Source organism: Dasypus novemcinctus, chromosome 2, assembly GCF_030445035.2.
Source record: "Dasypus novemcinctus isolate mDasNov1 chromosome 2, mDasNov1.1.hap2, whole genome shotgun sequence".
NCBI classification, from domain to species: domain Eukaryota; kingdom Metazoa; phylum Chordata; class Mammalia; order Cingulata; family Dasypodidae; genus Dasypus; species Dasypus novemcinctus.
Window position 1 is genome coordinate 183,023,165 of NC_080674.1, and position 24,745 is coordinate 183,047,909.

The window sequence follows — 24,745 nt, forward strand, 5'->3', positions numbered from 1 at the left end:
GACATCTATTTCTCCCTTCAGTTTTGCCAGTGTTTGTCTCATGCAATTTGGGGGAATCCTAGTTAGCTGCATATACATTTATGATTGTTATTTCCTCCTGGTGAATCAGCCCTTTTATTAATATATAGTGTCCTTTCTTGTCTCTAATACCAGCTTTGCTTTTAAAGTCTATTTCATCTGATATAAGTATAGTTATGCAAATTTTTGTTTGTTTGTTTTTTGTTACTGCATGTGTGAAATATCTTTTTTCAGCCTTTCACTTTCAATCTATTTGTATCCATGGGTCTAAGATGAGTCTCTTGTCAACAGCAAGATGACTTATATGTTCTTACCCATTCCACAGTCTGTGTATTTTGATTGGGGAGTTTAATCCATTAAGATTTAATGTTATTATTGTGTAAAGGCAGTTCTTACGTTACCTCCCCCCCCATTTTGATCTTTGGGTTTTATCTGTCATATCTTGTTTCTAACACTTTTTACACTTTTAGTTACTTTTAGTAATATAACCTTCATTTCTAGACTCTCTTCCAAGCCTCTCTCTCCTGTCTTTTTTTGCGAGCTGTAGCACTCCCTTTAGTATTTCCTGCAAAGCCAGTGTCTTCATTACAAACTCTCCTCAGTTCTGTTTATCTGTGAATATTCTAAACTTGCCCTCATTTTTGAAAGACAATCTGGCCAGATGTAAGATTCTTGGTTGGCAGCTTTTCTCTTTCAGTATCTTAAATATCACTGCCTTCTTGCCTCCACGGTTTCTGATCAGAATCAGCACTTAATCTTATTGGATATCCCTTGTATGTGATGAATCTCTTGCTGCCCTCAGGATTCTCTTTTTATCTTGGGCCTTGACATTCTGATTAGTATGTGTCTTGGAGTAGGCCTATTTGGAGATTTTTTGGGTAGGAGTACATTGTGCTTCTTCGACATAGATGTCTATGTCCTTTAATATGGTTGGGAAAATTTCTACCATCATTTCCTTAAATATTTCTTCTATCCCTTTTCCCTTCTTTTCTCCTTCTAAGACACCCATGACACACTTGCATGTCTCCTGTCATCATTCAGTTCCCTGAGGTCCTTCAATTTTTTCCATTCTTTTATCTGTTCATTTGTATGTTTGCTTTCAGGGACTCTGTCTTCAAGCTCACTGATCCTTTCTTCTGCCTCTTCAAATCTGCTGTTACATGCCTCCAGAGTATATTTTTAAAAATTTCTTTCCGCTTACTCACCCTGCCTCACTGTTTGCTCCTGTGTCCATTCACTGTGTGTTCTTCCATGTCCACTTGCATTCTTGGTGGTACCAGGAATCTGTGGCTCTTTATGTTGTGTCATCTTGCTGCAGTAGCTCTCTGTATGTGCGGTGCCACTCCTGGGCAGGCTGCGCTTTTCTTGTGTGGGGCGGCTCTCCTTGCAGCGTGCACTCCTTCATGTGGGGCTCCCCTATGTGGGGGACACCCATGTGGCATGGCACTCCTTGCATGTGGCAACACTGTGTGTGGGCCAGCTCACCACATGGGCCAGGAGGCCCTGGGTTCGAGCCCTGGACCTCCTATATGGTAGGCAGACACTCTATCAGTTGAGCCATGTCTGCTTCTCCCTCCAGTGTATTTTTAATTTCACTTATTGTGCCTTTCATTCCCATAAGATCTGCTATTTTTCTATGTATGGCTACAAATTATTCTTTTTGCTCATCCAGTGTCTTCTTGATGTCCTTAACCTCTGTAGTCATCTCACTGAATTTATTAAGGAGATTTGTGTGAACATCTATGATTAGTTATCTCAACTCCTTTATGTCATCTGGAGGCTCAATTTTTTCCTTTGACTGGGCTATGTCTTCCTGCTTCTTGGTATGGGTTATAATTTTTTGTTGGTGTCTCAGCATCTGATTTACTAGATGTATTTATTCTTGGTCCCTTTTCTGTCTTTAGTCTAGGGCTTTCTGTGTGACTGTATAGCCAAATGACTTTTGATAAGGGGGCAAAGACCACTCAATTGGGAAAGAATAGTTCTTCAACTAATGGTGCTGGGAAAACTGCATCTCCATTGGCAAAATAAAAGAGGACCCCTACTTCACACCATACAAAAATAATCTCAAAATGGATGAAAGACCGACATATAAGAGCCAGAAGTACAAAACTCCTACAAGAAATTTTAGGAAAGCACCTTCAGGACCTTGTGGTAGGTAATGGTTTCTTAGACTTTATACCCAAAACATAAGCAACAAAAGAAAAAAATAGATAAATGGGACCTCCTCAAAGTTAAAAACTTCTAAGCCTCAAAGGATTTATCATGAAAGTAAAACAATAACCTACATAATGGGAGGAAACATCTGATCATGGGAGGCTACATATCTGATAACAGTTTAATATCTAGAATACATAAAGAAATCTCCCAACTTTACAACAAAAGACAATCAACCCAATTTAAAAATGGGCAAAAGACTTGAACAGAAATCTCCCTGAGAAGATACACTAATGTCCAGAAAGCACATGAAAAGGTTGCCCAACATCATTAGCCACCAGGGAAATGCAAATCAAAACCACAATGAGATACTATTTCACACCCGTTAGAATGGTTGCTATTAACAAAGTGGAAAATAATATGCATTGGAGAAGATGCAGAGAAACAGGGACACTCATTCATTGCTGGTGGCAATGTAAAACGGTGCAGTTGCTGTAGAAGACTGTTTGGCAGTTCCTCAAAGCACTAAGTATAGAACTATCATGTATGACCCAACAATCCCACTACTAGGTACATACCCAAAAGAATTGGAAGCAGGGACTCAAACAGATATTTGCATACCAGTGTTCATAGAGGGATTATTCAGAATTGTTGAAAGATGGAAGCAACTCAAGGGTCCATCAACTGATGAATGGATAAATAAAATGTGGTATATATTTACAAATGGAATATTATTCAGTCATTAAAAGGAATGAAATCCTGATACATGTGATGACATGGATGAACCTTGAAGACATCATGTTATATGAAATAAGTCAGACACAAAAGGCCATTGTATGGCCTCACTGATTTGACATACTTTCAAAAGCAAATGCATAGAGTCAGCATATATAATATGGGTTACTGGGGATAGGGTGGGGATGGGGAATGATTCCTATTGGGAATGATGGAAATATTTTGGTAATGGATGGTGGGGATGGTAGCACAACATTGTGAATGCACTGAATTATATATTTGGATGTGATTTAAAGGGGAAATGTTAGATTGTAGATATGGTAACAGAATAAAAATTTCACAAAAATCAATGTAACTTCTCTACACAGTGAACTCTAAGTTAAAACATGGACTTTATTTAATAATACAATTACAAAAACGTGCTATCATCCATTGTAACTAATGTTTCACAACAATGCAAGGCATTAATAATAGGGAATATATGGGAATCATGTATTTTATGCATGATTGTTTTGTAAACCCACAACTTCTCTAATAAAGGGGAAAAAAAGTCTAGATATGCATAATTTCTTAACTCTCTGAGTCTGGGCTTTCTTATCTATAAAATGGGGTCATCCAGCCCATCTTGCATGATGATTTATAAGAGGCAAAGCTCTGAGCTCGTGTCTGGCAGAAAGGCAAGATTCAAGCAATCTTAGCACCCTGCATTCTGATTTCCCAATACCTACTCCACCCTCCTCCAGAAAACAGGCTATTTCAACACCAAGATTTGGGCACCCTGGGCACACCCCTCTTCCTTATTTGTGCTTACCTGCCCTAGGTACCTTATGGAGCCAGAGAATAGGCAAAGGCAGCCTTTAGGAGACACAGCCAGCCAGCACCTCCCAAAGGTGACTTTCCTACAAAAAGAAAGCTCTACCTCCATAGCCGCCGGGAGAGTTAGCCACAATTGGTTTTTATTAAAAAGAGGGCTTACATCTCTTTCATCGTGACTCTAGCGTGGAGACTGTGAACATTTCCCATTCACTCACTCCATACCACTGATCATGCACCTCCTGTTTGCCTAGCCCTTCCAATTGGTACTTGGGATACAGAGGGGATCAAGACAGATCCAGAGCCTGCCTTGGGAGAGTGCGAAGACAGGGAATAAACCAGAAAATCCAAATACAATGATAAAATATGATGGGTGACTCAGAGCCTGCTCTCAGAGAGCCTGATGGGGTGGGAGGGTAGACTTCCTGAGGCAGGTGGTCTGGTAGGGAAGGTCGATCTGTGAGCTGAGACCTGAATGACAAGGATCTGGCCATGAGGAGAGGTGAGGAATGGGTATTTCAGGCAGACAGCAAAGTGGGAACCAAGAGGAGGAGGGCGGAAATTGCTTGGCTTGTCTGAGGAACAGGAGACCATTGTGACAGGAGAGCGGGGAAACGAGGCTAGGGAGGACGGCAGCAGCTGGATTACGTGTGGCTTACGGGCCACGGGGAGCAGTTTCGGTTTTACTCTGTCAAAGAATTTTAAGGGGTCAGAGGAGATGTGTAGCATGATCTAATGTATGCTTTTAAAAAACATGCATGTATTGCCTCTGACTGGCTGCGTGGAAAATGGTTTGAAGAGGGGCAGGGACACCAGTAAGGAAGGAGGCTTCTGCATCACTGCAAGGAAGTTAGAGCTAAAAACAACCACAGACCTCAGTTAATCCAATGGCCTCACCTTCCAGACAGATAAACTGAGACCCAGAAAGGGAAATACCTACCAAAGATTCCCAGAGTCACTGGGGGCTGGTTAAGCAAAGCTTGGATGACTGCCCATCTGCCAAGGACATTGCCAAGGGGGAGTAAAACACAAGAAGAAAAATAAAAAACAAACGTCATCGAAGATTTTATTTTTTCTTAAAGCCAACAAAAAAGCACACGCCCATAAATGGAAAGAAAACATTCTGCTTACACAACTCACTCTTGATCACTTGTTTACAATTTTTAAAGTTCCGTACATACAGTACAAGGATTCTGCAGTAAGCCTAAATGGTTTATTGGAAGCAACCAATGAAAAAAATTATGACGTGTGCACTTTTTGGACACTTTCTGGAAAATTCTTTTTCGTGAGGATTGTGCTAGCACAGGTCTTTAGCCTTGTCCAGGATTTGGGGGCTGGTGAAAGAGTCCAAGCTCTGGGTTCTGATGCCAGCTCTGCTGCTGGTGAGCCTCACGAGTTTCTAATTTCTCTGGCCACACAGAGTCCTCCTCTCTGAAATGGGAACAATAACCTCCCTAGAGGATGAACCACACTAACAAAGGCGTTGGGGGCCCTTGCCCAATGCCTGGCACATACTAGGTGTGCAATGTCAGGGTTTCCCCTCACTAGTTTTCTATGCTGGTCATCTGACATGCCTGCTTGTCTGGTAGCCCCCCTCCTTTGGTAGTGGTGCCCTGATTTCCCCTTCTCCCTCCCAGGCTTTGTGATTGGGTGGGGGGGCGCATGTGAACCAGGCTTGGCGAATCAGAGCAGCTTCTGGCTGTGGTGACAATGAATGACTCAGGGTTGGGCACGTGACCCAAGTCAGGCCTTTTTAAAAAAAAGATTATTTACTTATTTATTTCTCCCAACCCCCTCGTTTGCATTTTGCTGTGTCTGCTTCTTGTGTGCTGGTCTTCTTTTCAGGAGGTACCAGGAACCAAACCTGGGGCCTCCGATGTAGGAGGGAGGTGCCTAATCACCCGAGCCACCTCTGCTCCCTGCTTTTGTGTCTCATTGTATTTTCCTCATGTCTCTTATTATATCATCTTGTTGCATCAGCTCGCCCTCTTGCTCAACTTCTTTAAGAGGCACCAGGCACCAAACCTGGGACCTCCCATGGGGTAGGCGTGATCTCAATCGCTTGAACCACATTCGTTTCCCAAGCAGGCCGTTGAGACTCCATTCTGGGACTTTTGATGGCATTACCAGGGAAGAGACACCTTTTCCCATTGCAGTGGTTAGCTGGGAGGAGAAACCTGTACCAGGAGGTATCACATGAAAAATGCCTGCCACATAGAAAGAAAGCAGAGCTAAGAGGAAAAGAGGAAAACTGGATCCAGCTTGAATCCTAGATATTTTACTTAAATAAACCAAATGACTCCTGCTTTCTTGCTTAAGCAAGAAAAGATTTGTTTCTCTTGTTTGCAACCAAAGTAATTGTAACACATTAGCCCTTGCCTTTTAGATTATATTCTAAATCCAGGTAATGCTCAGTGGCTTGGCATTAAGGAATTAAAAGCGGACTTCCTGTGGAGATCTACACCACGGCATATTCCGGGCAAATGACATAAAAGTTTCACCATGGTATAGTCCTCAAAATAGGTGCTGTATATCCAACAAAGGACTTGAATCCAGAATATATAAGGAACTCTCAAAACTCAGGAGTAAGAAAACAACTGTATTAGTCAGCCAAAGGGGTACTGATGCAAAGCACCAGAAATTTTTTGGCTTTTATTTGGGGCAGAAACTTAGTTACATGGCACTAAAGAGTCTAACTCAAGGTACCGTAAGAGGTACCATCCAAAATCTGTTGCGACATGTTGATGCAAGATGGCAGGCATGTCTGCGAGGGCTCAGCCTCTGTCTTCCTCTTAAGGCTCTGTAGGTCCAGCTTCTTCCGATCTCAGCAGCAGGCTGGCACAGGGCTTGTCTCTTCCCGAGGCTCGTTTCTTTCTGGTCTCAGCTGTTCTGGTCTCTTCACAAGGTCAGCTGTAAACTATCAGGCTCAACTCTCTTGCCATATCTATTGAGTTGTCTCTATTCCTCTGTGTTCTTCTCCTGCATGTCTACTGCATGAGAGTCTGTTTAGCCCAAGGGGGCTGGGACTCAACACTGAGTCACACTTTAATGATGTAGCTGAATCAAAGCCCTAATCTTAACACAGTTTAATCAGACATCTCAGCTGAGTCTAATACAATCAAAGGGTATCATGCCCAGAGGAAAATACGAACTTATAAACATCATCTCTCTTTTTGGAATTCATAAATAATCTCAAATGGCCACAACAGTCAACCCAATTTAAAAAAGGACAAAAGATGTAAGCAGACACTTCATCAAAGAGGATAGAGGCATGACAAAGCAGCATGAGAAAAGATGTTCTACATTATTTGTCATTAGAGAAAAGCAAATTGAGACCATGACAAAATACACTAGACATCTATTAGAATGGCTGAAATAAATACTAACAGCAAGTACTAATAAATGATACAGAGAAACTGAAACTCTCCTACCTTCCCAGTGGGAATGCAAAATGGCACAGTGACATGGAAGGTGATCAATGGATGCTGAACCCCAGGGTGAAAGACTGTTGGACACCAGGATGTTCACACAGTGTCAAAGTATCACCCCATAGATTACTTTCCCAGCAAAGGGAAAATCCTCGGTTTTCAATGGAGATAACCTACCTGCTTCAACCATAATCAGGAGACAAAGCTTAGCATTACCAACAGAAGGACAACCATTGTGTGTCCCCTGATGTGATGCAATATTAACGACACCAGTTCATCTGTCAAGAGATGTTGTCAAAAGTGTTTTAAACTGAATCTCAACCTACTTGACCTAACTTCTAATTTACAGGAGGTATGGGAAGAAGTTGAACGCCATAAGGAGACAATGAGGCAACTCCAGGATGCACAAGTCAGCTAATTGGCAGGGCACAACTCAAATGCTTTTTCTTCCTGAAAGCGCTCCCTGATTGCTCACTCCTCAGCCATGTCAGGTTGGGTCCCCCTGCTGCATGTCGCTTAGCACCCACGTTCCCATCACTCCAATTACACTTCACTACGATTATGTGAGTGTCTGTGTTCCCCCTAGGTCATAAGCTCCAGGAGAGCTTGTTCACTGACTGCTATGTCCTCAGCACTGAGGCTCACAGGACAACCTCCGACTCATGAATAAATGAATGGGTCTTAGCTCCTCTATAGAGAAGAAAACGAGTCCCCAGAGGTGACGTGCTCACAGAGCAGACTGTCCATCCTAGGCAGGCCTCAGCCATTCCCCAGCACAGCCCCAGGAAGGGCCCCTGCTGTGGCTCTGAGGCCACTCCTCCCCTGTCCCCTCTGCCCCCTGCCCAGCTTTATACCTCCCCCTACTACAGAGAGGCAGCCAGTGTCTGGGAGAAACTGGCCTCCCTTTAGGAACAAGGAAGCATGGGCCCACCTGGGAGTCTGCGGGAGGACCTCCAGCAGAAGGCCTTACAGCTGGAATTACCCACTATCTAAACCTCTTCTGACAGGATCTCAGCAGCTGGGCCTGCATGACTTAGCAAAATCCAGACCAACTGGGCCCACAAGTCCTGGGTTCTTTACTTTCTCTAAGTTTATGAGGAAGTGAATAGGCAAAGAGGGTAGAGGGCTGAGCCCAAGCCAGGAGCTGGTGGCAGAAGTGGGCAGGTGGCTGGGCTTTGGTCTCTCCCCGAATCCCCACAAGCCTGTGGGCCAGGGCAACACGCCCACATTTACGAGCCCGGGACAGAGAGGTTCACGGTGCAGTGGCTTGCCTGAGGTGACACAGCTACTGAGTGTGGTCAGGATTCCAACCCAGCCGCTCGAACCCTGACGGCCATGCTGCACCAAGGAGTCACCACGCCTCTGCCCAGCCCCACCTCGGGAGACCCAGCTGGCTGTGAGCCAGGGGAAGTTCTGTGTTCAATCGTGAACCTGGTCCTGAGTACCTGTGGGAGTTTTAGAGTCCAGGGGTTAAGAGGAGACCTGGATCTACATCCTGCTTCCATCTCAACAGGCTACAAGGTCTTGGGGAAGAGGCTTAACTGTGCTGTGACTCAATTTCCTTGTCTGTAAATAATGGGGGTCATAACAGCACCCAGAGCTCAGTGAGGATTACTGACATGGGGCATGGAGAAAGCTTAGCCGGGGACCTGGCACCCAGCCAATGCCCTCAAAGGGAAGCTGTCATCATCGCCACCATCACCATGTGCTAAGCACGGGGACACGAGGGAGACGCTTCCACTGCCTCTCTCCGTCCCCTCCCCTGCCCTTCGGCCCTGCCCTCTCTACCTGGCCTCCGTTTGGGGGTACAGATGAACTGCCCCTCCGCGGTCCTGGGACACAGTTCCTAGCTGCCTAGTGAATCATGGTCATCCCTTCCCCTGCGGCCTGTGGGGAAGGCCCGACACCCCTGCCCAGGTCTTGGTCTGAGCAGAGGGTAATGGGTGACTCAAAAGGACCACGGTCTGGTCCCATGCCCATCAGCACACACCCATGAGGCTGTTTGGTGTCGAGGCCTCACCTGCCCGAAACCCAGATTCTCCTTCCCCACTTGGAGTGGTATCCCAGGTCGGCTGGACCTCCGGGAGCCGCCATGCAGACGAGGAGGAGCTCATCTGCTCAGAGACCTTCATCTGCGCCACAAAGACCCCCCTTCTCTGAGGACCACCCTGTCCTGGGACCTCCAGAAGCCACTTTTCTCAAAATTGGGCTATATTAAAAGGCAGGAAACAAACAAAACAATCCCAGCTGACGCTGCAGTGTACATGTGTGGACCCCCAACTTGAGAAGTAGGGTTTGCCCTGCTTGCCCCTGTGACCACTGCCGATTGGCCCATGGCCAGTCACCTGACACAAGCCAGGCCAATTGGACCCTCTGTCTCAGGAACCCGGAACTAGGTCTGAGAACCTCAGCTCCGCTGGGAGGAAGGGCGGCTGCGGGCGCCATCTTCCACACTCTGCAGCAGACATGTATGTGGCCTGCGGAGAGGGGCACGTGAAAGAGGCGCCAGGAGAGCCCTGCGTGGCTCTGACAGCTCGCCAGTTCCTGCCTCCAGGGCCTGACCACCTGTGGTTTCTATGACACACACCAGGGGCCAAGAGCTTGCAGTTAATTCCACTGTTGGTGAGGAGAGCGTTTTTGTGCAACCAAAAGAATTCTAGGATATACAGGGGAAAGTTCAGGCTATCTGAGGTAGTAAGAACAGGCTAGGACAATGTAATCCAACGTAAAAAAATTATATATGAATGCGCACGCACGTGTATTCGTATCAGTGGTTTGCTCTGGGTTGGTACTATGGTGGGATGATTTTATTGTTCCTTATGCTTTCTTTTCTTTATGCTTTTCTTTCCAGATTTTCTACAATGTATTTTCTTTTATAATCAGAAAAAAAGATATGGCTTTTCTAGGCGGGCAGAAAGAAACCTGTCCACAGAGCACTTTCTCGGCTCTAGGGTGGTCCAGAGGTTGAAGCCCACCCCAGCTTCTTCTCTGCCTCCCGCTCAGACCCAGGACATCCCTTGAAACATCCTGCTGGATACAGGTGACAGTATGGGGATGCCAAATGTGGGTGGGGGGAGGAATCTGGCTCTTTCAGGCAGGGAACGGAGATACAAGGCAGGAGATGTGGTCTTAGCCCTGAACTTACGTGAGCTGGGCTAAATCCTTTGCCTCTTTGAGCCTTTGTCTTCTCTGGAAAACAGGGGTAAGGATGCTCGCCCTTTCCCCTTCACAGGTTATTGTAAAGACAGCTCACGGCTGGGACTTTAGGGAGAACATTTACTGAATGGTACCCTGGATGTGGCCCAACTCTTACCTCACCTCCCCTGGCAGGTGCAAACCCAGCCCAATGGGGTAGGGGCTCCGGTGCCCAGAAGACCCCATGAAGCATGCAGGAATTTAAGTCCCATTTCCAAACGCCAGCAGCCAAGGAGTCAGTTCATCTGTAAGATTTAAACCAGAATGAAACTTACGAGGCTCTAGAGAAAGTCCAGGTACTGTGACTGGGCAAAGCTACAAGTTGGGGGCCAGAAATGGGCCCAGATGCCTCTGCAGACCCCTGGCAGTGCTGGGTGAGCGGAAGTGCCTTTTCTTGGCCGACCCACTGGCCTAGTTCTATGCCCATGGGAGCAGCTCTTGGAAAAGCCCCAGAAGGCCATCCATACGATGTCTCCAGGGCGGGATGATAGGAAACAGCTGCTGCCCCTCCTCAGGAGGGCCGTGATCTCATATTCTTTCATCGCGGGGACTTGAGAACATAAGAAGGTGTTTTTGCTCTATTAATAAAGTCTCCGAGGCACGGGAGAATGTCCTCTAATCTTCCTTTGCTTTGCAAATCTTAGTGGGGTTTCTAGAGTTGGCAAAGAACCAGGCTGAAACTCCTGGCTGATATTACCTAGAAGGGGAGGAGGGGCTGCTGAAACAGCTATGCTCTGGTCCCAGTCGCAGTGGCCAGAAGTTGGATCTTTTTGGGGGGTGGGGAGTGGGGATGGTGTAAGATAGGGGTGAAGAGGAACCTGGCTCAAGGCCTTTTCAAAGGGACAGTCCTTTCCTTAGATAAGTGTTTCCCAAGGTTAGGCAGGAGATTGGGGTATACAAGCTGGTTTTAGTTGACTGAGGGGACTCAGTATTTAACTACCCAAGTCCCATAGTGAGAAAGCCGGTCTCTTTGCAATTCTGTTCCCGTCCTCCTGCCTCAGGAGGGTGGCACCCCTCTACCACTGGCTTGTCTCCCTTTTTATGGAAGGGACTGAAGACCTCGGTGCCAGCAACATGACCCAGGGAGAATTTAGTACACTGATTTTCTTTTTCCTTTGTGTTTAGTTTCCTTCTATTTCTAGCAAGTGATACTGGTTTTCCACTCATGGTAGACAGCTAAAGTTTCCCTTTAAAAAACAATTTAGGGAACAAAGTGAGTCAATCTGAAGAACAGCACCATATTAATATGTAAGGGAGTGGATATAGCTTAGTGGTTGAGCACCTGCTTCTCACATACAGGTTCAATCCCGTACTTCCTAAAAATAAATAAATAATAAAAAAGTTAGGGAAGGGGACTTGGCCCAGCGGTGAGGGCGTCCGTCTACCACATGGGAGGTCTGTGGTTCAAACCCCGGGCCTCCTTGACCCATGTGAAGCTGGCCCATGCACAGTGCTGATGCGCGCAAGGAGTGCCATGCCACGCAGGGGCATCCCCCGCGTAGGGGAGCCCCACGCTCAAGGAGTGCACCCCGTAAGAAGAGCCGCCCAGCGCGAAAGAAAGTGCAGCCTGCCCAGGAATGGTGCCACACACATGGAGAGCTGACACAGCAAGATGACGCAACAAAAAGAAACACAGATTCCCATGCCGCTGACAACAACAGAAGCGGACAAAGAAGAAGATGCAGCAAACAGACACAGAGAACAGACAACCAGGGCAGGGAGGAGGGAAGAGAAATAAATAAACCTTTAAAAAAAAATTCAATTATGGGAAGCAGATGTGGCTCAAGTGATAGAGCTTCTGCCTACCATATATGAGTACCTGGGTTCGATCCCTGGGGCCTCCTGGTGAAAAAGAAGAAGAGAAAGTGTGCCCGTGTGGCAAGACAGTGCCTGCGCAAGTGCCCAGTGGTGAGCCAGTGCCCACACAAGTGAGTCATGCAGCAAGATGACGCATCAAAAGAGAGATAAGGTGAAGCGCAGAAGAAACCAGGAACTGAGGTGGCACAGTTGACAGGGAACCTCTCTCCCCATTAGAGGTCTCCAGGATCGAATCCCGGCGAATCCTAGGGGAGAGAAAATGAGAAGAGAAGACAACACAGACAGCAAAAATCAGCAGGGTGGGAGGAGGGAAGGGGGAAAATAAATCTTAAAAGAAAAAAAAAATCCAATTATGGAGAGCAGATGTAGCTCAGTGGTTGAGTATCTGCCTCTCACGAGGTTCTGGGTTCAATCCCTGGTACCTCCTTAAAAAATTATATAGTAGACGTGGCAGGAGTTATGGCAAATGTTGCAGTGGGGTCAGTCACAGAAAGCTTTGGAGTTCAGAGAGTGCTGATTTTCCGGAATTCCTTGCTATTCTCACTGGAGCTGGAGTTGTTCTTTAAGAGATCAACTGGCCTATAAGATTTCTCAAGTCGGAAGCCTCTTCTGTCTCTGCAATGCTGTTGGTGGCCTGGGAGACTGTTTTCCTGCCAGGGTGGTGAGAAAGAAGCATCAGCAAGACAGAGTTCTGTGATCCATTAGCAATGTCTGCACGGGCACGGGGCACTAGGAGGATGCATGCTGTGTATTTGGTACCTCTGACCTTCTCATTTTACAAGTAGAGAGGCTGAGAGTACAGTGACTTATTTAGGGTTACACTGTCAACTATAGACTCCACTTCTCTGACCGTGTCGGAATTTCCTTGCAAGTTCCTCATGGCCCTCTCTGTCTCTTCCATAACGACTTGCCCAGAGAACTTTAAATCTGAAGAACTCTTAGAAATGCTTTAGGCCAGCAGTGAAATTGGCTTCCAAGATGCCCCAGGATGCTGGGGAGGCCAAGTGAGTGAGCCTCTGGGCTCTCCACCCCAGTTTCCACTAGAGCAGTGCCACTTTTAGCTGTTCTATATATGGCAGAGGGTGTAACCAAGCAGCAGCCTGCAGGCCAAATTTCCAGACACTTGGGTCCACATTCCCACAAGGCAAAAATCCGTGCAGCTTTTAGACAAGGCCTGGGCTCCTGTTTGCAATTCCTCCTTTGTCTGCTTCAGGGAAATAGCAGTGGATTCTACAACTTTAAAATATCTGGAAACTCTGCTCTACTTTCTAGGTGGGGTATGAGGCCAGGGAGGAGAAGGGACAGTGAGCAGGAGGAGGTGGAACCAGAACCCTGGGCTTCTCTTGGGAGGTGCTGAGGGGGTGTGGAAGCTTTGCTCCAGCCCCTTCTAGATGCAAGGAGAAGTCTCATTTCTAGTGCAGCACTCTGAGGGGCTACAGCTTCTGCAGCACGCCATTAGCTTATGATAACTAAAGCTATCCTGCTCTGCAGCCCAAAGCCACCTTAAACCCCAAAGCACACATAGTGTGAAATCAAGCAGAAGGGTCAGTTTCAAGACGAACCCACTAAATTCAAACCTTCCTGCAGAGAAGACCCCCTGAAAATAAGTCCAAGGGTGCCCGGGAATCCACAGACGCCAGTTTAAAAAAGTGACTCTAAAAGGTGGGTGTGGCTCTCCTCCAGATGAAGGGCCCACGCTGCTTGGGTTTCCGGATTGGCAGATCCTGGAACAGCTTGGTAATGACCGGCTGGGATCCAGATCCGCCTCTCTGGCAATTATGCTGCCCTGGCAATGCAGCCCAAGGTGCAGGGGCATGGCCCAGAGGGGAGCAGAGAGGGACGGGGAAGAGAAAGAGCGAAGAGGGAAGGAGAGCAAGAGAGAGCAGGAAGGAAGGAGACACCATTGGACAAGCTCCGTGGGCTTAATTAATGGGCTATGTGATTCCACAGCTCCTTATGGAGCTTCTGAGTTCCCTCTGGTTCGGATCGGACTCTCCCCAGCCATCTGCCCAGCATCTGGCCTACGTAGGCGAGTGCCCCCAACCTCTTTTTGGAATTGTAACACCCTGCTGTTTGATTTCCCAACACCCCAGAGCATCTCTCCACTGGAAGTACTGAAAGGCGTGTATTTATCTTTTTTAATGAAAGTCAATGAAACTGACCTCTGGAGAAATGCTGCCAGGTGTCACAGTGCCCTAGAGACCTTGGAGGGAATCGTGGGGTGTTAGAGCTGGGCAGGACGCGGCCAACACCCCTTGGCAAATGGGGGGCCGGCAATAAAACTGGCTACCATTCTGGGGATCATGCCTGCTTTTATGTGCATCGTGTCCATCCTTACACCCTGCCGTCCATGAGTTGCAGCTGTCGACCTTGGGTTGCAGGTGAGGAAACTGAGGCAAAGGGACGTGGCTAGGGCCATTGGGCTGGGAGATGGGCTAGGCGATCTTCGACTGCAACCTGTCAGCCTCTGAAGTGCTGCTTCCTTCTCCCAGCCTCCCCAAGGCCAGACCTCAGCTCTCCTGGCTTCAGGCCAGGACTTTCCTATCCCCAAGTCAGGAACCACCACGCTCGGGCGCCACAACAGGCAAAACACTGGAGGTGGTCGTCTGCCAATTTTCCTTTCCCTTCAACCTTTTCAATTAAGTGAATGCTTGGAATGGGGCCCAAACACCAGTGCTTGTGGTGCTCAGTGTCGGATGAGACGCTCTGGGTTTAGGGCCGTGTCACGGCCACTCCTTGTCCAGGCGGCACTCGCTGATGCTCGCTCAGGTGGACGATGCAGCTGAAAGCCCCTGAGCAGAGGGGTGAGAAAGCCTGTGTGCAGAAGGGGACGGGCTGGGAGGTGGGGTGGAGACGGGACGGCGACGGTGCCTCTCTCCAAAGAAACTCTGACTGGGTCTCTCCCCTGCTTCAAACTCTTCAGTTCATTCATTCACTTGGCAAATACATACAGAGCACCTACTGTATTATCAGGCTCTGCTGGAGGGCTGCAGACATGGCCGTGAAAGAGGAAGACGGAAGCTCCTGCCCTCCTGAAGATTTGGGCCTTGCACAGAGGAATGTGATACATGGCACATGGTGGGCATTTAAGGGACCTCTACACTCTCTCCCCTGCTTCAGCCGGGCCCCCGGCCCCTGCACATGCCATTTCCTTGGGCTGCAACACTTCCCCTCCTCCTGTTCCACTCCTCTCCGTGTTTCAGGCGTCCGCTCAGCAGTCACCGCCTCTAGGAAGCTTTCCTGGATACCCCCACCCTAGGTCTGCCCCGTTCTCTGAGCTTCCGCAAATGCTAGGGGCTCTTGAGCACAAGTTTCTCTGCGAGTTCCAGTCTGTTTGTCTGTCACTGCCCCCTCCCCAGGAGCCCCCAAGGCCTGTCTTGTTCGTTGCAGCCTGGGATCTCAGGAAATGTCTGGTGGAAGACAAACGGGCAGAAAGGCAGGAAGAGAGATGAAAAACCAACACGGGGCCAGAGTCAAAACGCAAGGTGACCTCACTCAAGGCTGTCCGCGCCTGGAGAAGGACAATGCCCTTGAAATGGCTGAATGAACAGCCGCAGAGCCGAGCCGCCCAGGAACAGAACCGGCTTTGTTCGAGAGGAGGGGCCCAATCCTGGGGGAGAAGGCCACGTCTCACCGCCAGGCCTCTCTGCATGGCATGACGGAGAACCAAAAATCCTGCAGGAGCAATGGGAACCCCGCGGAGAAGCACCGTCCCGCCACGCGCAGGTAAGAGGCAGGCCAGCACGTGGGAGTTCCTGGGAGTGCTGGAAACGTTCTGTACCCTGACGGTGGGGTGGTGACAGGAACCTACACCTGCAGAAAAACTCCTGCAAGTATATACCAAAAAAAGGGGGAATTCTACCACATGCATGTAAATTTAAAAATTTAAAAAGTCATTCTTTTTTTCTTCTTCTTCTTTTTCCCCCCCTCCATTGTCTGCTCTGTTTCCATTCATTGTGTGTTCTTCTGTGTCTGTTGTCTTCTCCTTAGGCGGCTCAGGGAACCCATCCTGGGACCCCATTCTGGGGCCTTCCGGAGTGGGAGAGAGGTGATCACTCTTTTGCTCCACCTCAGCTCTCTAGTTTGCTGCGTCTCATATTGCCTCTTCTCTGTGTCTCTTTTTTGTGTGTGTGTCATCTTACTGCACTAGCTCTCCGTGTGGGCGGCACCACTCCTGGGCAGGCTGCACTCCTGCAGGGGTGGCTCTCCCTGCACGGGGGCACCCCTCTGCGGGGCGACACTCCTTGCGCACGGCAGCACTCCACGAGGGCCAGCTCGCCACACGGGCCAGGAGGCCCTGGGTTTGAACCCTGGGCCTCCTATCGGGTAGGTGGACGCTCTACCAGTTGAGCCACATCCGCCTCCCTAGTCATTCTTTAACATCATTAACTATCAGGTGTTAGAGACAGAGGTGGGAAGGGGGAGGCACTGGCTTTAAAGGGCTCGGGTTTGAATCTCAGCACTAGGGCTTCAAGCTGCTGGGCCATTTTGCAAGTCATACGGCTCGGAGCTTCTAGTCCCTCATCTGTAAAACGGAGAGTAAGAGTGCCTACTTTATAGGGCTGGCTGAGGATAAACGAGCTAGAGCAAGGCAGGGCCTGGCACACAACGCTTCCAGGGCGATCACTAATAACCCCATCACGGAGATGAGAAAGGGAGAGTCGGACTGAGTAACTGCCTCCCCTGGCCAACTCAAACCTTGAGATGTAAAATATGTTAAAAGGAAAAGTCAGAAATGTCGGGCTGGGAGGCCGGATCAACACGCCCCTCCGCGCACACACAGGTGCGTGCGCGCAGTGGTGCCCACCCTCTGGGCCCCCCTGGCTGATGAAGTCTTATCCAGAGGGGTGGGCCCTTCCCGGCCAGCCCAGGCGAGCTTCCAGACGGAGAGGCTGAGCCGGTGGAAAACGCTCGCCAGTCCAGGTCGTGCAGCTCCAGCCCGGGCCGCGGGCTGCCAACTCACGCCCCGTGTCTCGCACACATCTGGCCGAAGGCGGCATGGGGGTGGTTCCAATGGCAAGCAGAGGTGCTGGCAGCTGGAGACGCGCGCTGCCGAAACCAACCTGAAGGCCAGCTTTCTAGGAAAGCCTCCAGGGCAGGCACGCAGGGTTGCATGAGAGCGCCACGGCCGCCAGGCCCGAGAGGCGGCGGCCAGCGCGCGAGGCAGGGCTGCGCGGAAGGGGTTCAGGCCCGGGGGTCCCTCCTGCGTTGTCGGGGCTGCCTGGGGGGGATTGGGTGGCCGCTGACAGCACCTACTACGTGTGAGGCGTACTGCAAGTGGGCGTAAAAGCTCTGTTACGGCTGGGATGTGTCCTCAAGCACCAAGGATGGCCAAGTAGAAACTCCACGCATCCGCTGAGGAACGAGTAAGAATCAAAACGGGCCTCATTTATTGCACTTACTGGACACTAGGGTAGGCGCTTCATTTATGTGATGCCACTGGGTGGGGACGCCAAGGAAGGGCCACTGGCTCACCCATCACACAGCCCGCACGTGGCTGGGGTCTGAGCCAGGCTCTGGACATGGAAGGAAAAGCCCGGGCTGCGTGGTCAGAGTTCACACCTACAGGACCCAGTTCACACCTACAGGGCCCAGTTCACACCTACAGGGCCCAGCACTGTGGCTGGCACACAGCAGGTGCACAAGAGAGAAGAGATTAGAATTGCCTCACAGCTGCTGGATGTGTGTTTCTTCTCTCTCCTCAGGTGCCCTGTGGTGGATTAAATGGTGGTCCCCCAAAAGACACGCCCACGTCCTAAGGTCCACACCCTACGACTGGAAGAGGGTCCTTTTAGGATGTGATTAAGCTAAGGATCTTGAGATGAGCTCATCCTGGGTTATACTCAGATGGACCCTAACTCCCAATGACAAGTGACCTTATGAGAGACTGAAGAGGAGAAGACTCAGAAGGCCGTGTGGAACGGGAGGCGGGTTTGGAGTTCGGACGCTACAGGCCGAGGAGTGCCGGGTGGCCGGCAGCCACCAGAAGCTAGCAGAGAGGCCTGGAACGGGTGCTCGCCCCGAGCCTCCAGAAGGAGCCATCCTTACTGACACCTTGATCTCAGACTTCTGGTCTCCGGAACCGTACATCTGGATTGTTTTAAGCCACTAGGTTTGTGGTAACTTGAGACAGCAGCTATAGGAATCTAAAACACCACCTAAGCCCTTTACAACTGCCAGGGGAGCACAGAAGGATGAGGACTAACTCTGCTGGTAGAGCCTGGGTAGGCTTTCCAGACATGGATACAACTGTCCTGGGTCTTGAGGGATGAACAGGAGTTCTCCAGATGGGGACCAGCACCTAATGAGCACTTGCTAAATGCCCAGCACTCTGCTCTCAGGGAAACCCCATGGAGTGAAGCTTATAAGCCAACCCATTTCACAGCAGAGAAAACGAGTTCACTTTCCCCAGATTACACAATTGCTTAGAGAGGGTGCCGGAACTTGAACCCAGGTCTGTTTGACTCCTAATCAAGAGGAACAGATAGATGCAACTGAGTAGTGTGGACCATAAGCAATTGCATTCACTTCCCTTGGCTCCTGAGACCAGTAGAGCTGAGTTCAAATCCTGCCTCCGCCACTCAGCAGCCAGGTGACCTTAGGCAAACCTCTCTGTCATGAGAGGTAAATGTGGCCACCCACGAAGAGCTAAGCCCAGTGCTGGTGAGCAAGTAGTGGGTGCTCTCTGATGGCCCCACCACGCTTGCAGCCTCAAACAGAGGCTCTCAAAGCTGGCTGCTCAGCACAGTTGGGGCATTTGTTAAACACTGGAGTTCTGACCCTGCCGAGCCCCTCACACCACCTCGTTCAAACCCTGGCCCTGGGACTTCCCAGCTGGTGGTCTGGGCAAGTCCTGCCTCGGTCTTGTTTCCTCATCTCTGAAATGGGAGTGACAGCGGTGCCTACTTATTGGGGATGATGGTTAAGGAGCAGATGGCATAGGTCAAAAATTGCCCATTTCATACGATTCAATCTAACAGCAGCCTGGGGGGACGCCATCTGTGCCCACTGGACTGGACCAGGAACTACAGTTACCTGGAGTGCTTACTATGTGTCAGGCATTGTGAGAAACGCCCCAATTACAGATGAAGATACCGAGGTTCTGAGAAGCTAAGACTCCATCAGCCAAATCACACAGCCAGAAAAGCAGCGAAGCCAGGGTTTGCGCCCAGGTCCGGCAGCCTTGAAAGCGTGTGCCCTCCCCACCATGACCGCCCAGATCATCACGGGGAATCTGATCCCCTTTCAGCTCCCAAAGACGCCAGCAGCTGTTAACCTGGCATCACGGGACCTTGGACTGGAGGGGCCCCGGAAATCACGGCTTAGTTCAAGGAACCATGAACAGGCTGGGCGTCTATTCTGGGCCAGGCCCTGAACACGAAACAGGGGGCCACACCCCGGGCACTGAGGAACAGAGGGCCTCCCGTGAGCGCATGAGCCAAGGGACAGATGGCTGGAGCCCAGCGCGAGGGTGCTGGTCCCCGGGAGGGGTGTGTGATGGGCAGGGCTGCCCGGAGAGAGGACAACTGAGCTGGCCTAGGGCACGGACTCCCTTAAAAACCTCTACCTGGAGGGAGGATGTAGCTCCGTGGGGGAGTGCCTGCTTCCCGTGGGCAAGGTCCTGGGTTCCAATCCCCCGTATATCCTAAAACAAACAAAACCCTCCCTCCCACCCCAGCCTCCTCCTCCCAGTCCACTGGGTTCAGCGCATGCAGAAGAAGGAGAAAAGAGCTACAAGAGATTGTAGAGGGAGGGCGCTCTCAGACCTGGCGGCAGCCGCCTATTAAGGGGTCATAAGGGGGACTCCCTGCGCTGGATTAAGCAGGGGGCTGCCAACTGTGTACAGCCAAGGAGCCTCTTTTCTCAAATGGAACTGCATGTGGTTCTGTGGGCACCCTGGCCCTCTTGCACCCGCCCTGCTGGGATCCTAATCTGACAGAGGCGACTCCCCCCAAGGCGACTTTCCCACCCACCGCTCACGCTTCCTCCACGAGACTGCCAGAGAGGAAGGCAGGGAGAAAGGGAGACCCAGCAGCCTCCTCCTCCCTCCCTCCAGAAGCCTTCCTGGCCTGCCTTTCTCCTCTAGAGAAAATCTGCATCATCCATGTGATATACCACAGTCTAAAATACAACGTAATCGCCAACGACGGCGGCGGGTCCAGGAGGCCCAGTGACCTTTCGTCCCAGTCGGTAATAAACAGTCTGGCCACAGAGCCGGAGGTCTCTAAAACTGTCCACATTTCCACCTCCAGAGAGGATGCTTTGGGAATAATTCTTCCTACACCTTTTTCTACAATGAGAAACACTTTTCAAAATTAAGATCACACCACAGACACACTTTGTCTTTTTCACTTAATTATATGCTGAGCGTTTCCCCATTCCAGACAAATTCTTTGAACACACCATTTTTCAAGGATCCTTAATAGCCCACTGCAGGGCTACACAGCATTTATTTAATCAAGCCTCTGGCGATAAATATTTAGGCTACTTTCAACATTTAAAAAATTACCACTCTGCCAAATATCCAAATATTGTGAATCTTTGGGGAAAAACTGCTTTAACTCTTAGAGGGGTGCCTCCTGTTCATTTAGGGGATGAGTCTCAGCGTGTGGTTATACCAGGCCGCCTGGGTCAGATCTTTTGGGGTTGCCTGTTAAAAATGCAGATCACAGTCAGGTAATGGTGATGGTGGCAAAGGACATCATCGTCATAGGTAACTGTTTATTCAGATTTTTGTGCATGTGCCAGGCACTGCTCTAAATCCTTTACATGAAATAATCCACAATAAGAACTACTCATCCTCATTTTACAGCTGGAGGGAACTGAGGCACAGAGAGGCTAAACGCTTTACTCAAGGTCACACAGCTGGTGAGTAGCACAGCCAAGTCAAACCCATGCCGTCTGGCTTCCAAGCCCAAACCCTGAAACTTCCATCCAGGGGTCTTTCATCTTTTTTGAAGGGGGAGACGTGGACCTCTTAAGAAATTTGATGGAAACCTATGGACCCTTTCTCAGAATAATTTAAAATAAATGAAAGAAAACAACAGGATTCTAAATGAAACTGAATTACAACTATCAAAATATTAAAAAATAAAATAAAATTGTGACATAGGAAAGCACGTACATCATTATTAACTCAAACGAGCAACAAAATCTAGTGGCGGGTCCAATACCATAATTTTGAAGTAGTGATAAGTATAAATATTATCTTGGGATATGTGCAATAACCCTAAAGTGATATGAAAATACTGATGAAGTCACAGGGTTTGCTAACATCACCAAGGGGTGTGCCCTCATTTTTGTAACGGAAGGCAAGTCTAATTTCATTTAGAGGTTAGTGAAAGTAAAGGCTCCATCTCCCCTGTCCAAGTTCAAGGACCCTCGAATCCCACCCGCGGTGAGAAGCCCTCTGCTCTTCCGCCTGCCCGGGCCCAGGCACCCAGCTCCTCCGACCCCAGCTCAGAGCACCCACCGGTGTCCCAGCAGGGAGCGACCTCCCAGACCTCAAGCCCTTCCTGTCCTCCCAGCACCAGCCCAGGCTCTGTCACCACCCAGGGTGACGCTAAGAGACGGTGACCTCTGGGAGGACAAGGAGGGCGCCTGGTCATCTCCGTCTCCTTCCGGCTCTGGGCCAGGCCTGGCCCCGGGCAGACGATAAACCCACATCTGTGGAACTGACTGGACGCCAAGGCTGGCCCAGAGCCACAAATGTGCTGATTCACACCTTGGCCAGGGAAGGAGGAAACCAGACGCTGCAGTGTGGATTTCAGGCTGTCCGGGCCAGGGCCCCGGGGTGGGGTCCGTGCAATTCTGCTTAATTAAGCAGAACAGAAGGTCCCGTCCCTGTGTGCTTTGAGGCACGCTTTCCCTTCAAGGGGCCAAGGGGACCTCTAGCCAAGTGCAATTCCAGGCAGATTACTTCATCTTGCTGAGCCTCAGTGTCCACATTTGTGAAGTGGGCTAATAACCGCACCCACGGAGCAGACATTTATTGTTTCTGCCCGTCTGGGTCGCACGTCCCCTCCTTCCAGCCCGTCCTGAACCTCCATCGGTGACTACCTGCCCCACTACTCGCAGCTTCCATGGACTGTCAATCACAACATCCTACCCCTGCCTGGCCCGGCGGTGGACAGGTGACCTGGCTGGGCCATTCCAAGTCTCTCCTCAGCAAGAGGCCGCTTGAATGGCCACAAGGACCGAAAATGGATGGGACAGCTGCTGCCTCTGGGGATGTGATGCCCTTGACAGATCTATGCCCTGGATGTCCCCGCTGCCCAGCTGGGTGCTAAGCTCCCCCCTCCATTCTGTCAGCAACATCTTCCCAAACGGTCCCTCTGGCGTGATTTAGCCAGATTTGTTTCTGTCACTTGCAACCCAAGAATCCTGACTAACCATAAAGCATAAGAAGCTCTGAGCATGTAATGGGCACTTAGGCAAAATGATAGCTTTTAAGTAACAATAACAATAATAGTTATTACTATTGATCCTTGAGAAACACAGGTCTAGAGTTATCTCAGGATTTCCGCTGGCTTTCACAGGTCCCTCTCGTATCGCCCTCCCCCCCCGTCCCCAGGACATCCCCACTGCCCACGCACAGCCCTCCGCTTTGGACAGGGGGCTCTCCGTCCAGCCGCCAGTGCTCCGCCTGCTCTCCTGGGATGGGCGCCTGCTGCTTCCCTTCTCCTGGGAAATGCCTTCCTACCTACCCATCAAGGCCCGGGCGTGTTCCTGAGTACCAGCTCCTCCCAACTCCTTCCACCTCAGAAGCTCTCTGTCTTGAGCCACGGCCCCTCAGCCATGAGCACCGGGCCCATGGCCTTCCTGAGGCTGGGGGCAAAGCTGTACATCTGCCTGCGGCCCCAGCCCCATCAGGAGCCCCCAGGTCTTTCTGGTCCCAACTACTCACCAGCTTCATCGCCAAATCACTCCTGCTTTGGTCAAACAAGCCGTGTGCCACGATTTCTACCTCTCCGCTGGAAATCCCTTTACCTGTCCCTTGGCAATTAGCCATCCGTCCTTTGTGCTCAGCCACGGGTCACCTCTGCTATGCACAAGTCCAAGTCCAGCTCCTCTGCACCCAACGGAAGGTGCTCCTTCCCCAGGCCCCAGACGAAATGACCTATTTCCCTGCCCCCTTGAGGTCTGAATGCTTGGGCCACTTACCTAGACACTGTCCCTGTGCTTAAAGCACCTGGCACCCGAGAGTACAACCAATTCTCAAATGTCTAGAAAGAGATAAACAGGCACAGATGTACAGACATACAGATAGAGAAAATAATAGGACAAAATGTTAAAAGCCGATGGATCTTGGGTATCTGGGTAGTGGGTATGTTGGAGTTCTCTGTATGGGTTTTGTATTATTTTTGCAACTGTCCAAATTTGAAATTATTTCAAAATAAAGTTAAAAATGCACTGGACTGGGAAGCAGTTGTGGCTGAATCAGTTGGGCTCCCGTCTACCACATGGGAGGCCCTGGGTTCGCGTCCCGGGGCGTCCTTGTGCAGGCAGGCTCGCCCGCACCCCGTGGAGCGCCGCCCGGCCCACAGGCACCGCGGAGAGCCGACTCAGCAAGGTGACACAATGATAAAGGGAAAGAGGCAAACACACAAAAGAGTGTGCAGCAAATGGACACAGAGAGCATAAATCAAGCATGCTGCAAGGGGGGAGGGGAAATAAAATAAAGACAAACACAGAAGAACGCACAGCGAATGGACACAGAGCGCAGACAGCACGCAAAAAGCCACGGCGGGGGGGGGGGGGGGAGCGGAGAGGAATAAAAAAATGTACCGGACTTTTCACATGACATGCAGGGTAATTTAAGGCATTTTTATTTATTGATGTTCAACAATGTAATGATTGACAATAAAGAGTATAAAAAAGTCATGTTGAATATTTTAGTGAAAATGGGTATAGAAAATTAAAAAAAAAAAAAGAACAAACAAAAAAAGTGCGTGGGACCTGTACTTATATTTGTTCAGTAAATTCTCAAGGAACATTGCTGATATTATAAAATGAGAAAGTTTTTTGTTTTTCCAAACGTGGTCATTCTGGCAGGGTTGCCAGATAAAATACAGGATGCTCGGTTAAATCCGAATGTTGAATAAACAACAAATACGTTTTTGGTATAAGTACGTCCCAAATAGAACACATGGGTCTGAAATTCAAACTCAGCCGGGCATCCTGTGCTTTCAGTCGCTCCATCTGGCAGCCCCGAGCCCTGGTCAGCCTGAGCCGGGCTGTAGAGGCTCCCCACGCCCCCCCCCCCACCACGGGTACCTTTCCAGGCCCGCGAACAAGGTCCCTGGAGTCACCGCCCCCGTGCCCGCCGGCCTGGACCTGGACCAGCAGGAAAGTGGGGAGAAGGCCCTGTCCTGTGGAAAAGGGGCAGAGGAACGACGGCCTGAGGCAAAGCCAGGGGCTGCAGGCTGCTGCCAGCCGGGGGTCCCGTGGGGCTCAGCCCTGCCATCCTGACCCCCAGCCAGGAACACCGAGCCTCCCGGGTCTATCACATTAGCCGGCTCCCACGTCCATCAGGGGGCAGAGAATACCAGCTCCACCCAGGGCCCAGCTGGCGCCGCCAA

At 50.0% G+C, this 24,745-nt stretch overlaps 1 protein-coding gene and 1 long non-coding RNA gene across 4 annotated transcripts in view; one reads left to right on the forward strand and one right to left on the reverse strand.

The window, feature by feature from the left end:
• The window catches only part of LOC105746719 (uncharacterized), a 30,633-nt gene extending 11,631 nt beyond the window's left edge, over positions 1–19,002 (forward strand). Inside the window, exons 4-7 of one of the 3 annotated variants that reach the window (XR_009181979.2) lie at positions 10,003–10,191; positions 15,088–15,242; positions 15,555–15,890; positions 17,870–19,002. This is a non-coding gene — a long non-coding RNA (uncharacterized lncRNA). The remainder of the gene's footprint in view (positions 1–10,002; positions 10,192–15,087; positions 15,243–15,554; positions 15,891–17,869) is intronic. The other 2 variants (XR_011647101.1, XR_011647103.1) reach the window with 2 other exon arrangements.
• The window catches only part of SH3PXD2B (SH3 and PX domains 2B), a 117,831-nt gene that overhangs the window by 83,604 nt on the left and 9,482 nt on the right, over positions 1–24,745 (reverse strand). The window lies entirely within an intron of this gene.